The 15,386-nt window shown below is 41.8% G+C and overlaps 1 protein-coding gene and 1 long non-coding RNA gene across 23 annotated transcripts in view; one reads left to right on the top strand and one right to left on the bottom strand.

The window, feature by feature from the left end:
- Positions 1–15,386, top strand: part of celf6 (CUGBP Elav-like family member 6) — a 136,308-nt gene that overhangs the window by 78,339 nt on the left and 42,583 nt on the right. The gene's annotated exons all lie outside the window — the stretch shown is intronic.
- LOC121889746 overlaps positions 1–15,386 on the bottom strand; it is a 122,677-nt gene that overhangs the window by 76,943 nt on the left and 30,348 nt on the right. The gene's annotated exons all lie outside the window — the stretch shown is intronic.

Raw genomic sequence — 15,386 nt, 5'->3', positions numbered from 1 at the left:
AGCAGTGCATGCATATCCCTCTAAATTACTGCTTAGAAGACAGGAAAATTCAGTTACTGGTCAGCAATGGTTACAAGGAAGGTGAGCGAGACAGGGGAAGAGAATGAGATGACATGAATTTTTCACTATGAACAGTCAATCAGGACACCATGCAGCAGGCCTGGCAGGGATTAATAAGTAAAGAACAGAGAGGGCTACCCATTGCCCTGAGCACAAGTTTTGGAATGCAGTAATTGGCTAGGATTGTGCCTTCGGAGTCAACTTGAAGCTGCGCACATGAGCCTAATGAAGGTTTCTCTGACTTTGTTGTACTTTTCCCGCCCATTCTGCTTATTTTCAGCACGGTCCACGATTCTCATCTGGTAAATTATTGAGGGTGTTCTTTGGTCCGTAAAGCTGGCTACGATTGCTAAGTTCTTTGCTCCCAGCTATACTCCACAGGTGATTAGTTACCATGGATGTATTAAACAATGGATGAGGTATTCAAACATGGTGCCCCATTCATTCCAATGAAGGCTGCTCAGCCAGCACATGCAGTACACCGAAAAAGCTTGTCTTGCTTCCGTGCCCATAATGCATGTGCATTAGTGTCTTGAGCTGGTACTGCCTGGCTGGTGGTTTATTTTTTATATGGTTTATATGGAAATATCTTGATACAGCTGTCTGTGGTTTTGAATGTGTGTGATGGAAATTTATAGCAGATTTTCTTGAAATTGATGTCTACAGCAACTTTTATATGCAAAAATCACTACACAGAACAGCAGTGTGTCTGGGACTTACAAGCAAGTTACAGCGAACAAGGTACAGTTTATGTGTGTTTGGTGTGTGTATATGTGTGTATGGAAGTGAATTTGTGCTGCCTAGCATATGGACAGTTCAGCATCAAAAAAATCAAGAGTCATGAACACATCGACAGTAAGTGTCCACACAGACAAACACATGCACTCATGTGACTCTTATAGTAGGAAGCAGAAGTCATATGATGGTAAACGCATGCGTCTGTGTGGGAGGTGGTATGAATTACACACGAAAACGCATACACATGTTAGAGAACATGAGTTAGATGTGTGTTCAGGGGTGAATCTATGTGATAGGTGGCACAACATGGAGAGTTAACAGTAGCCTCCTACACAGCTGTGATGAAGCATGTGTGACTCCTGCTTCTTAACACAAGCCTTACATTTATGAAATATGTAAGTGGAACTGTGTGCAGGGGCATGAAAGTTAGGACTAGGTGTGTGTGTTTGGATGTGCACGCACGTGTGGGTGTGAGTGTGACTATCAAAAAGTGATAACTTACACTTTTAAGTTAGGCGTGTTTATTCCATGAGGACAACTGGCATATTTTAGCTCAGTCTGTGTATTTATGTGTGCGTGTGTGTGCATGTGCGTGTGTGTGGGTGTTTGTGTTTTTAATTTAACGTCCAAACAGCAGCTCAAACCCCAGGAGGTTGTGCAGTCGCTCGGGGGGCCGCTCTCCCTTCCCATGCTCCCTGCTGGTCCAGGCAAACGGCTGAGCTCCCTGTCACCATCTCCAATTGTGTTTCCTTCCCTTCCTCATATCTAATACGAGTCACACACACTCAAAGAAACACACACACCCAAAGGGCTTAGGCTGCCCTGTCTCATCCCATTTCCTCAGCGCCTTTGATCCCCAACCCTCCCAAAAATACATTGCCCCCCTTGCAGTGTTAACTTCCTGCCATGCTATTTAAGCTTCCTTGTCTGCCTGGAGCAACCACAGCTTTGGTGCTAGCTGTTGCTGTCTTCTGATGACTGCGGTGCAAGAAGAACAGGCTGGGGGGTGTTGGACAACGGGAGCAGGACAAAAGGCCCTGAGGTGCACCACAAGATAACAATGGCTCATTACTGCCGAGGAAGGGTTAATGTTCACAAACGGCTCTGAAGGACCCCTCCCCAAATGCCGCTGCTTGTTATGAGAGCTAATGATGTCAGCGGAGGGCCCTGCTTGTTGATTAGCCTAAATGGAGGACTAATAGAAGTGCGTGAGCGTAATTAATGACTGAAGGGGAGCCTAACGAAGACAAGAACACACCGCTGTGGTGGTGGGTGTTCCCGGGTTAAGTGTGTCCCCGGACAACATGGCAGGGCACCTTATCAGCTGGCCACACTATCCCCAATGCCATCTCATGCCATGCCCTGCCATGCCATGCCATGACACCCACTCCAGCACCCAGACAGGCCAGCCTTTGTGGCCAGGCCTAATTAGCTGTCACAACAGGTGGAGCAGGGACCAGGGACACTCTGTGGTCTGCTCTCTGACAGCACAGGTCCCTGCAGAGCTTCCCCAGACACTGACCGCGCAGGAACAATGTGTGTATGTGTGTGGGGCGGCAAGTGCGTGCACGCATGCATGAATACATGTCTGTGTGTAGGAACATTTTTGTGCACTTGAGGTTGACAGAGACTATGGGAGCTAAAAAAAAAAGACAGGATGTGATGGTGAAGGGTATATCAGGAAACAATGTACACATACTCACTAACAGACAAACTGAAAAAAAGTCTTGTTTTATTGCAAATGTGGGTAGGAAAAGATACAGTGTAGGTGCCTGTTTGTGTGTGTATCTGTGTTTGGAAAAGTTTAATAATTATATTTCAGTTAAGTTTTGCCTGTCACTGCTTTAGACAAGAGATAGTCAGCCTTTACCTGAGTTACCCCAAACCAGACAAGAACACAACAGAACAAAATACAATACAGAATAGAATAGTCTTTCTTTGTAATTATGTAATTATGGAGCAGAAACACATGCAGTATATGAATAAAGATCACTAGCGAAGTCTGCCACAGCACATAACAAACATTTTGAAAAAACACAGCATATAAAGATAAAACTACAGTGTCATCCTCACCGACAGATTTACAGGTTGAAGCAGATGTGTGTGTGATTTATAGTGCATGTGAATTAGATATAGTGGATGCCTTAGATACTCCAGACACTGATGACAGGAAAGGTAAATAATTTTAGGTGCAAAAGATGTTTTCTCTGGGCAAATCTGTGGCCATAAACAATCATTCTGCCTTCCTCTCCCTTAATAGCGGCCCATTTACACGCTTCCTCTGTATCGTCAGACCCCTGTCACCTCCCTCCCAGCACAATACATTACTTAGTGTGTTTCGCTCCAACCCCCTGCTGCGTTTGTCCCTCTTCTGTTGCTTTGTGCATGTGTATGCGGGGAAGATGCAGTGTATGCTGATGCTCCCTTCTGTATGCTAAGGCCTATGTAAGCTGCAGTAATACTTTACTGATAGCTAAGCTCACACACACGCACACAGTCACACACACACTCACACACACACTCACACAGACACACTGCAGCTCTACACACTCCCCTGGTTTAATCTATTACCATTTTTATGTGGCTCAAATATTCAGGCCGTGTTAACCAATGCATCATTATGAGGCGTATAACTGCAAAAGCCAAAGGATTTATAGGCTTAAATAAATTATGTGATACGATAGTGCAAGTTTTATGAGTTGCAACTTTGCAAATATTCTTTTAAATAATAATAATAAAAGAAAAATATCCTGGAACCAGGGTGTTGTTGTTGGAAGATGTGAGGAGATGATACTGTTAAAGCCCACCTTAAACTGCACATCTATCAAGCTATTCACGCTATACCTTGTCTTTACAATCATCTCACACACATTATATGAATTGATGGGTTCATTTGTGGCATTTAAGCATTGTTTTTTTTCCCTCCTTGCATTGCTAGTGCTGTCATTTCCCTCCATGTCCTACTCGTGTTCCCTTAATGTATCTCAAATAATTTCTATTGAGCATACTCATACACCGTGGTGTCAAACATTACGCCCAAACACACACAACAGCGTACACAATGATGTATTGTGCATTTGCAATGTAATATGTTCTACACACGGTCACTATACATCACCTCTGATGTTGTGTGAGTAGGTCTATTTGATCCCATTTGGCAGATGGATCCAATTGTCCGGGCTGATATTGGGTTGTGACAGAAAGCAATCTAACGGCAGGCTCATTGATGATGATGAGTTCTGTTCCATTGCACTGAGATCCAGTCCAATTTCAAAAGCAAATTCAGCCATTCATCTTCCAAATACTTGTGGCACTTTATCAATTGCTCCCAGTCTTTTATCTATCACTTCGATTGATGTGATCATTTTCACAAACAGCCTTCTGTGCTAACGGCGTCTTGAAACACACTTGCAAGGCTGTATGCTTGTGTGTGTGTGTGTGCTGGTATGTGTCTAAAGGCATCTCTGCAAGAGTCTGCCGGCATATATGTGTGTGTGTGTGTGTGTGTGTGTATGTTCAAGAATGTATGCATTTGTTCCCAAGTGTGCATTAATGTGCATGTCTTTGTGTGCTTGGATATCCACGTCTGCATTTTTGTGTGTAATAACAGTCCTCTACTGTTCAATACAACAATACATCTTCTGTTCCATTACTATTATCTTTATTTTATTTCTGTGTTTGTTCTGCTGTGTGTATTTATGAGGCCGTTTAACTATGATAGTGTCTGTTTGATGAGCATCTTCATGTTCTTGCCTTCCATTACTATCAGCAGCCTGTGAGTGAGTATTTGGGCAGCTTTATGAATCTGTTGTGCCTTTGTGTGTATTGTAATGTTGTGTATGTACTGTAGCTCATTATATCAGCAGCCTATGTGAGAGTAATCTTAAACCTCATAGAATCAATACCTGAATGCTAAAAATGTTAATATTTTAACATGTTAGAGGATGTTGCTACACACAGTACATTCTTTGATAGTTTTTTTTGGTTTGCATTTTAACTGCAAAGGGAAAAAAAAATAGTGCGTTCATATTTTATCTCACTGTAAACACAACCCAAGAAAACAAAACTCTATTATCTTTGAAAACTTATCTGTTCATTTTCCAACAAAAACAAGAGAAGACAAATGCCTTAATAAAATAGAGAACAATAGATACATATTTTATTGTTAGGCTCAATGTATCACACCGTTACCACTGACATTCACCAAAAGAAAAAACTGACTATTTTCACACACTAAGTTATGTGAAAATAAGGTCTTGAACAAAACTGTGTGCATATTTTTCAGGTGTTAGGGTCGATGATGGAATTTTTAACATATTAATAACGTTTAATTATGGTACCTGTTATCTTGCTTTACTTGGAATACCACCCCGTTCTGGCTATCTCAACGCAATTTGCAAATGCACTTGCTGCACAGAAGAGAGCTGTCTATGTAGTGACATCCTCTCTCAGGTAAACACATGAAAAATTGTGTGTCTGATGCATGTGTCGAGCTTGTGCATTTGCTATAAGTCAGTTCTTGCTTTGATGTTACTGGGAATTTTATTCAGATCTCACAGAGGTGATGAGAGGTACAGGTTGTCTATTGAACTCGCCAGTGGTGGAAGAAGTAATCAGATCCTTTACTTAAGTAAAAGTACCAATACAGCAATGTAAAAATACTCATTACAAGTAAAGGTCCTGCATGAAACATGCTATTTAAGTAAAAAAAAAACATAAGTATTAACAGCAAAATGTACTTCAAGTATTAAAGTAAAAGTATTCATCATGTTGTCCCTCTGACTGATATATTATTATATATGACATCATTAGATTATTATTACTGAAGCATCAGTGTGTAGCAGCATGTTACTGTTGTAGCTGCTGGAAGTGGAGCTAGTTTGAACTACTTTATATACAGTTACCTTGTTTAGTTCAGTGGTTCCCAACCTAGGGGTCAGGCCACTCCAAAGGGTCAGCAGATAAATCTGAGAGGTTGTGAGATGATTAATGGAAGAGGAAAGAAGAAAAAAAAAGTTCTGATACACAAATTTGTAAGATGTCAAAAGCCAAAAAGGTTAGAAACCACTGGTTTCCTCTTTAACAATGTGTTGTATTTTAAAAGCTTATATTATCCACTGTGTCAAATTTTCATCTTAAAAGTAACTAAATCTGTCAAATGTAATGGAATAGAAAGTACAATATTTCCCTCTGGAATGTAGTGGAGTGGAAGTATAAAGTAATATAAAATAGAAATACTCAAGTAAAGTTAAAATACCTCAAAATTGTACTTAAGTACAGTACTGAGTAAATGTGCTTAGTTATTTTTATATTGATTGAATGTATGCACCATCATATGATTCTAAAACTCTGTGTGTGTGATCCTGCTGTCATTACCATCAGCCATTCGTTTTTGGGTGCATAATTTGTCTAATATATCTGATACTACTTTACATCACTATGACGAGTCTGTGAGTATATTTCTGTATAGTTGAAGACACACCACTGGCTGCCAGTTGGCCTCCCTCTGATTTTGTGCAGGCCATTTCGATGTGTGCGTTAGTGTGTGTGCTCTGGGCCTTTAGTGCTCGATTGTTGGATGTTGTCATTGCCCGTAGCAGAGTGAGTCCAGCTCCATTCCCCCCTTCGCTCTGTGCTCTGTGATTGCTCACCGCTGACTCCTCTCATCAGCATTGTGGTGTGCACGGGCTGGAGCACAGACCCAGCCGCCAGGTATATGAGAGGAGCAGAGCAGGATATACACTCATAAATCTGACAGATGCATGGTGTGTCATTACCTTCCACTTATTATTATTCTCCCACTCCTCTTTATACTGTGAGCCACTTTAGCTGTTTTCCCGGCCTGGCTCAAAAACATTTGTACTGTGGCCTTGCAGAGTGATAGATGCTCCTGGGGAGGTACTAGGTTATTGTTGCTTCGGCTTTTTGTTTGTGTGCAGGGCTTGCGTCTGTGCATATAACCTCCTGTGTTTTGAATGTTTGCATTGGCAGCAGTGTGTGTACACTATTATCAACTTGGATTGTTTTGTTTTCGCACAGATCTCATATTTTCCCTGAGCACTAGAGGCTGCACAGAATCTCTCTATAGATTAAACAGTTTATGTGCATGTAATTTTAAATATTACTTCACAGTGGTCCAAGTTAAGTACTTACCATTTAGAACAACTAATTTACTTCTCATCCCACTTCAATATGTTAAGACAGAACACAACCCTATGCATAAATGTGGCTGTTACATCATGACAAGCAGAACCTACTGCAAAGCTGAACTTCTGCCTTCTTGTTTCCTAATCCTTGAGCTTCTTGTATTCATTATTTCTCCTTCCTTTCCTTATCTACCCCTCCACCTGCCTCACACCTTCTCACTGCTCCTTTCTCCTACACTTCCTTCACTGCTCTTCTCCTTTTCCTACGCACAAATACGTACCACACACACACACACACGTGGCCCCGCTGAGGTGTCCCTGCAGCCCAGAGAACGAGTGAGAGAGAGACAGGGAGAGAGAGAGGAGAGAGCAGCAGTCGCCTCACAAGAGCAGACCTCATAAAACTCCCTGTCACTTTGACTAATTTGTTAGTCTTGTCTCACTGTGTCGAATCGTCATCCCCCCCCCTTCCCCCTGATGCACCTCTACCCTGACTACCCCTGTCCTTCTTTCCATCCCCCCCATATTCATGGGAAGACGAGGGAGGGAGATAGGGAGGAAAAAAAGGGGGCAATAAATGTAATATAGTGCGCTGGCCATTGGTTGCGGTGATCTACACAGCAATCCATCTACAGTCAGAGGAAGAACAGAGGCTTTATGGAGCAGAGGATAACATGATGGCTCGATTTCTCATCCACTTTCTGTCTCTGTCTGCCTCTGTCCCACCTCTAGATGAGGCCTGCTGGGCACCGGTGGAGTAAAAATTAAAAGTAGAAAGGGAGAATCAGACTATTATGAATGCAGGCTGGGCTACAGTCCCCTAAAGTAGATTGGGTTGGACCGGGCCAAGCAAGGCGGGGCGGTATAGATTGGTTCAGATGTTCAGCTAGACCTCTCAGAGGACTAAGGAGCCAATACCGGATTCATAGAGATAAATTAAAAGTCAAAACCCTGCTCCGGAGAGGAATCAATTGCCAGGTAATTATGGAGAACGGGACAGAGATTACAGAGACAAAACACAAACACAGAGATGCTCCCCTATGACGCTGCAGCATCACACCAGGGAATAGTGTGTTAGCTGGATAGGAACACCTTTTTTTTTTTGCTGTTGCTGCCCCCTCCCCTTGCCAAACCGACCCCCAGTACCTCATCTTTAAATAGGAGCTTGGGCTCGGAGCTAAAAATAGGCCGCATTTTCACCGCCAGCCACCCTCTGCTGAGCTGTCAGCGCCCCTTCTCCCTCTTCTTCATAGTGAGGCAGACACAGCCCTCCTTCATGTGTTTTTGAGGGAGACAGGGAGTGTGTGATCACTCCAGTTCTAACCCATCTCATCCAACACACACCGCAGGCCCAACCTCTCCTGACTTGCTGGCCTCACAGGGAGCGCCGCTGTGAACTCGCACACCAATTTGAGAGAGAGACTCATTCCCGCTGTGCTGGCCCTGTTTCTCTTCCACACAGAAATGAGGGGCAGGATGTCCTGACATGTGAGTGATGAGTGATGGAGGCAGTAATTTGGGCTGGTACAGTACAGGCTGTACAAGATCTGGGAGCTCACTTGCCAGTGAGATAGGTCTACAGTGAGATAATTGTATTTCAAAATGCAGTGTACTTTTTATTCAAGGTGGGGGAAAAAAAGAAAGCATTACCTGAATGTACTGTATGAACTCAATTTGGACAATTGTCATTCTATCAAGGAATTTTGTTTGTTGTTTTCATTTACTAGTTTCCTTTTTTTTTGGTACCATACGGGTTGGAGACGGTTTTTAAAAAAATGAAATATCAAAAACAAGCAAACAAATAAACAAAAACACAGTAAAGCCAATTACAAGCTTACTATAACTCTTCAAATTAATTGTAAAAAATGTCAGCTTACTTCAATGAAACGGCAGAATACCCTTAATTCCACAAACCAGACACTGATAATAATGACAGATCAGGGCAGTTACAGTGGCTTCACAATGGGTCTTAGTGTCTGTATATATTTCCTTGGTTTGTTGGCTCTTTAAGAAAAGCCAGTCTGCATTAAACATCTTTAATTAGGCTTAAAAGGCTATAAATGGCATCAACAGCTCCAATGAATTCACTGACAGCTAAACTGCTGAATGATAATGAGAGACATCAAACAATGGATGGCTTATCGAGAGAACGGTACCTGGTGACTTGAGAACTAACTGTATCTGATATGTGAGATAAAATGAAACAAACTGAGATTAAAAAAACAACAAAGAGAAAATAATAGTGTTTTTGGGGTATTTGTAACATTTCACAGTGAAGATGGTCTACATCAGTATTTCTTTCCCAGTTGTCTGTAACATTTCACTGTGAATTCTACATCATAGCTTTTGGATAAATGTGCTCAGTTTGTTTAGTTTTATGAAAAATCTGACAGCTGTTAAAAGTTCACAGTTCTCATTCCAGAAATCCCTTATGGCCAGATTTCCATGACTTCTCTTCTTCTCTTTTAAATCACAGGGTTACAATGGGGTGAGGGCTGGGGTGAGGGCTGGTTGTGCAAAAGCAGCTATGATTTCAACTTTTATTAATTCCAAATTGCAACAGAGTTACAGTTGATATGAACAAAATGATGTAGTAAAGCAGAATCAGGGGTGAAATAGTTTTATTTAAATTTTGTTATTTGATAAAAAAACAAAACAAAAAAAAACACTTACACAATTCTCTAGGGAAAGTGACGTAAACTGGATGATATTACAAATAGTCAGTTTATGCAGGGCTCAAACAGAGTAATGCTCAATCACAGTTTTGGCAGTAATGGTTTTGTTGTTGCCTGTAGATGCACCTAAATCAGTCTAACTTTATTAAATGCCTAAGTTTAAATTTTTTACTTTTGGACTAATTTTCAGAACAGTTAAAACTGCATATTTGTTTGGAAATGTAACTTAATTGTTATAAAAGGGATCAGTGTCCCTTTCACAATGAAACCACACTTTATTACAGATTAAAGGAAATTAGTGACCAGACGTTCAATATCTCTATTAACGCAAATTAATCTTATAGAGGCTCATCATCTGCCTTTGGCATCATATTTGTGGAAATGTACTGTGTATCTGTGTCTTTGCCACTCTGCACCTCCTGGGGAAGACTATTTTTCTACTTAGAAAAGCTGGTCTAGACTCTTCTCTCCATTTGGTGAGGCATATTCGTCATGTGCCACTGTGATTTGCAGAGCTGTTTAAAAGTTATGAGATGAGCAATGTGACTGGCTGGGAAGATAATGATTCATCACCATACCCTCCCATTAATATCCCACTTCGCCTAACACGACGAGCGTGGATGCTCAGTGAAGAACAAAAAATAGCAGCTGTACTCAGATACGCCTTCATTGTGCATCATGCACATATGAAGCAGTGATTGTTGTAAATGCGCAGTTAAAATAGGGCCCAACATGGCAAAACTCATTTTTATTACAACCGTGTTAAACCATCCTTTGGAAATATATTTCATTCCTTTATATTGCATTTAGCTCAGTCTTTTTCTGAGTGACTTGACATTTATTGCATCAGCAGCACTTGAAGGATGTTTTGTGTGTTAGCCCAGTGCTCACTTTACAAAAAAATTTACTGAGAAGACTTCAGAATTATCTGCGTCTCCAGCAGGTAGTTCTTTGTAGAGCGCCAATGGCTACAGCATATATGTTAAAGAATCATGGCAGAATAGCATGTCCCAAAAAATCTGAAGTACTTACTAATCCTATAGTGTGATGGTTAGTTGCAGTAATACATGCATGCTGTTCCAGACGTGTTTAGTAGATTAAATAGAAGGTAATAATGAACATGGAGTTAGAAAAACTGAGTGCATTTCAATTTGCAGATCAGGACTTTCTCACAAGTGTAATTTATTCTGTCCATTTCATCTTTGGATCACTACAAAGTTAATCTTCTTGCTAGATATCTGTAAAGCAAGGAAGCTGCCTAAGTTAAAGGGGCTCAACAGTAGAGGAAGAGTATTTCTGCATTTAGTTTTTCAAAAACGAGTCCAAAATTTCTGGAATCATATTAAAACAAGTGACCCACTCTCCTTTTCCTACAAAGCCCTATGCTGCCCCTCTGTCTACTTGTCCTGAGGCTGGCCGAACCGTCAACCACTCAAGGTCTTTACACCACAACCACTGCAGCATCAGGACTTATGCACAAACCAAACCAAATTATGATGAAAGAAAAAGAAAAATGCAGAGATTACTGGACAGAACTAACTAAATCTCAGAACAAAATGGAAACGATACGTAGCCTCAAACAGACTACACTGTGGCAACCTACTTGACCACAGTGTCTGATACAAAACACTAAGTACAGACTGAGTGAGCACAACCTGGCAGTGGAAGTAGGCCTATACAGACAGACCTGGCAGCCCAGAGAGGAGAGGTTGTGTTCTTACTGTAAGCAGGGAACAGTAGAGACAGAGTTGCACTTCCTTACTCACTGTAACCAATATCAAAGTCATAGAGACCAATATTTTGCAAAAATAATAAAAATATTCCCAGAACTCCTCTATCGACTTGGAGAGACTTCCAGTCCTGTTGGGAGAGAACTAGGACTGCTGTAGACTGGCGGCAAGATATGTAACAGACTGCCATGAGCTCCACAGCTCTGAGACCCCTTTTCCACATGGCTAATAATTAATATTTATCAATTAATAATTAATTTGTTGTATTTATCTCATGTTACTCTTACTTACCTTCCAAGGCTCATCTTGTTCTCCATGCTTTTTTTAATTGGTATTGTTTATTTTGTTTATTTATGTTTATTATGATTGTATAGTTTGTATTAATATGCTTGCTTGTACTGTATGCAATAAGGACACTTGAATTGAATTGTGTCTGGTAGATAGCATTTCTCCTTGCTTGCTTTGTGAGCAGTGGTATTCACAAAGCACGGTCAAAGGCCAGTGCTGTCCTTGTCGCTCTTCCTCTCCACTGCACTGTTATCAATCAGACACACTAGCCAAAGACAGATGGACTCAAATGCATGCACACACAAACACATACTGTACACACACACACACACATATCCACATCCACACACACATAGGCATACACTCTGAAACTTACACAGTCTTTTACTGGAAAATGTAAGCAAGTTGCTCTCTTCCACACTGTTGGGTTTCCACCCCTCCGCTACTTCAGCTGACTTTTATTCATCATAACAGAATGAAAAATATAGATTTGCCCCTGGAGATAAAGAAGAAAAAGAGAAAATGAAAAAAATGAATGTATAGACATGAAGGAAATAGAGCATGAAGGAGGGGGGAAATATGGAGAGGAGAAAAAAAGCAAGTGAAAGAAAGAGAAAGACAGAAAAAGGGAGAGACGAGGAGAAAGAGAGATGGCCTCTCCAAGTGCAGCAGCACACAGGCACCGAGCTGTGAGTTCCCAGGCAAGACAGCATGAGCTGCCTATTTGTCAGCATTGATCAACCCATTAAGGGGCTGTGGTGGGAAGCATATTGGTTTTGGAGGCCAAAGGGGCAGAGAGAGACAAAGATAAAGGAAGACGGGGGGCTGTTGAACTCCTTTCAGCCTCGGCAGCTACACGTCTGTTGGATGAAAAAGTCTGTAGTCTTCCTCTCCAATGTCTATGCAGTTCATTTTGCAAGGCCCAACGGGAAGGTGGTAGATGTCATTTGTCTTACAGCATCTCTGGAGGCTCCACTGTATGTGTTATCTTAGCTTTCTGCTGCTGCAATGCTAATACGAACTAGCTAGCTTCTCAGACAGACAGAATGTCACTTGTCCTCTTCTTCAGTGTGTGTATGTGTGTGCGCAAAGGGTGGGTGGTGGGGTGGGGGTGGGTCCTGGCCCAAGGGGAAAGCAGGCTGCCTCTTCGCCCAGCCTCTGATGAATTCATATAATTAACTCTGCCTTGATCTGTTGGCTAATCCTGCACTCAGTAATAAGGGATTAAAATGTCACCTAAGCCACCTGCTGTTACTGAGCCCCAAGACTTTTTGTGCCTTGTGTGTATGTGTGTGTGTATAACAGTGTGTGTGAGAAAGAGAGAGAGAGAGAGAGAGAGAGAAAGAGAGAGAGAGAGAGAGAGAGAGAGAGAGAGAGAGGGAGAGGGAGAGAGAGAGAGAGAGAGAGAGATAAAAGTAAAGTGAACTTAAAGATTTCTGTGGAGTAAGCTTGTGTGCTAGAAACATGCCCTGTTTGCACGAGAAAATTTATGTAGAGGACACTATAAAGTGGCTCAGAAAAGCAGACAACTACTGCCATATGCATGTGCAGCTACTCACAGCTCCATAGTTTGGCATCAAGATGAACTTCATAATTTGGCAGGAAGCTGGAGCAGAAGTTGCAGCAGACTCGCTCTGAAAACTCATTGTCACAGTCACTGAAAAGGGACATGAAAGTGGGACATGCTGGAAGGTGGGAGTTGAGAAATCTTTTTTTCCTCCCCTCTTACTTTGACCTCCTTGGACCAAGTAAAGAAAAAAAGAAGAAAGAAAGGAGTGCCAATTGGTTGGCTAACAGCCTGCAGACCAACGGCCAGCTTGCCTTGCCTCCCTGCCGGCCACCTCCACTCGGTTGCCTAGCAACCCCAAGTGTACTTTTGGGTTGTCTAATGACTCTTGTTGCTGCAGTGGCTCAGGGGCTACTAATGAAGCCTCCTGACCAATCGTTGCCGTTTAAGACCTGGAAGCTGACTGATCACTGGGCAGGGATCTGGGGACTTCAGGCTACCCTAAACCTCTTATGTGAGACAAATTCTGCCCCCAACCTTAGCTGTCGTCAAGACACACTCTCATACACACTTACAATATGTACACAAAACACACCTTCACTTACTGCTTACAATGCTCCAACTGACCTAAATTCTCTCCACTGCGCACTCCGATACATCAATGCTGCACACCACCTGTACTTTACCTAAGACTCACATGTAAACATACTCAGTGCAATATTGATGGCTGTTATCCAGCCAAAAACAGCAGAAAAGAAACTGTTCTTGTCTGCCTGTTTAAGACCATACAAGGATTGTTATAATAATGATAAGAGTCTCTTTCAGCTCTTGACCCACACTACAAACAAAAAACAATCCTCCATCCTCCCAGGGCCCCAGTGAGCCAACTTCTGACAGAGTAATAGCTGTAGAGGAAACATCTGGAATACCAACCCCTCATGAATCCCCATCAGAATACTAGTGACTTTCTCTTCATCTTTTATCTTCATTTTTTTTCAAAGAAGTACAAGTCACCTCTGCTTTTGTTTCAAATGTGATCTAGTAATCTTGTAGAAACATGCTGTTGGATGTATTTTTTAGTGAAGAACAGTGAGTCAACAGGTCATTCTCTATCTCAGTGATGCTTCAACTCATCAGGGACTGACTGCTGCAGAAATGGAGTATACAGTATGACCTTTGTATTTCAGTATATGCATTGAAATTAAAATATAGGAGAATATCTGTGAACAAAATAGTTAATCTGTTTGGAGACAACTTAATTCTTTAGCTTATTGTCTGCAAAGACTATATCAATGTTGTTTGCCTAACAAGAAACACAATGTATGATTTATATTTTGCTCTTTGTCTTTAGTTTTTACATAAAAAGATTTAAAAATTGTGTGGCGATATATTAGCATCTGTGTGCAGGTGCATTTGTACGGGTGTGATAGCTCCTGTATCTATATCTGTGAGTGTGCATACAGCTTCATGTGCTTGTCTTTGTGAAGTGTCCGTCATCCCTCTAAGCTTTATTCCAGTGTCACAGCATATTGCTAGGTGAGTACATTACGTCCCCAGGGTGTCACCATGTATACACTTGTCTATACATGTCCACCAGTCTTAGGTCTATATTTGGCCATGGTCTGGGCTCATGTCAACTGCTGTCAAGTGCTGCATTGCCTGAGGGCCCAACACCCACTGTTTTGCCCTAGCTGACTGATCTGAGTGGGCAGTACCTTGTGCCATTCACTGGTATTCACATGTTGTTCGCATGGCCTAGTTAGAACGGTAGGCCCACTGCTGACTGAAGCCAGAAAAACACAATGCCAAAATAAAACACAATGCCAAATATGACATGTGTGGGTAGCTTCAATAAGCAAGGGTCTTCAAGGGTGGCTCTTAACACCCACCCTTTCACAGAGGAAAGAGGGAATATTATTCCTGCTTCAGAGAAGGCACAAGATCGAGTGATTTTGTGTTTTCATATTCAAACTCCAGGGAGTGAGAAAAAAACAAAACCATAGACAGGGGAGCAAAAAGAACCAGGGGAGTTTTTATTCACGGCAGGCAGTTTTTAAAAGGTTTTTTTTTTTTTTTTTATGTTAGCTTGGCGACGTTTTGCTTTCACCTCACTATGAAATGGATCTTCAAAGGCTGTTTATCGATTCCCTACTGTTAACCTTTCACAAGCTGTTTCACAGCTACGCTGTTCGGTGGCTCTCAATAGCCTCCGGGATGAGGAGGCTGGGGCAGGGTGGGGTTG

The sequence above is a fragment of the Thunnus maccoyii genome, chromosome 1 (genome assembly GCF_910596095.1).
Source record: "Thunnus maccoyii chromosome 1, fThuMac1.1, whole genome shotgun sequence".
In the NCBI taxonomy this organism is placed as follows: Eukaryota; Metazoa; Chordata; class Actinopteri; order Scombriformes; family Scombridae; genus Thunnus; species Thunnus maccoyii.
This window is presented reverse-complemented; position numbering and strand designations above follow the sequence as displayed.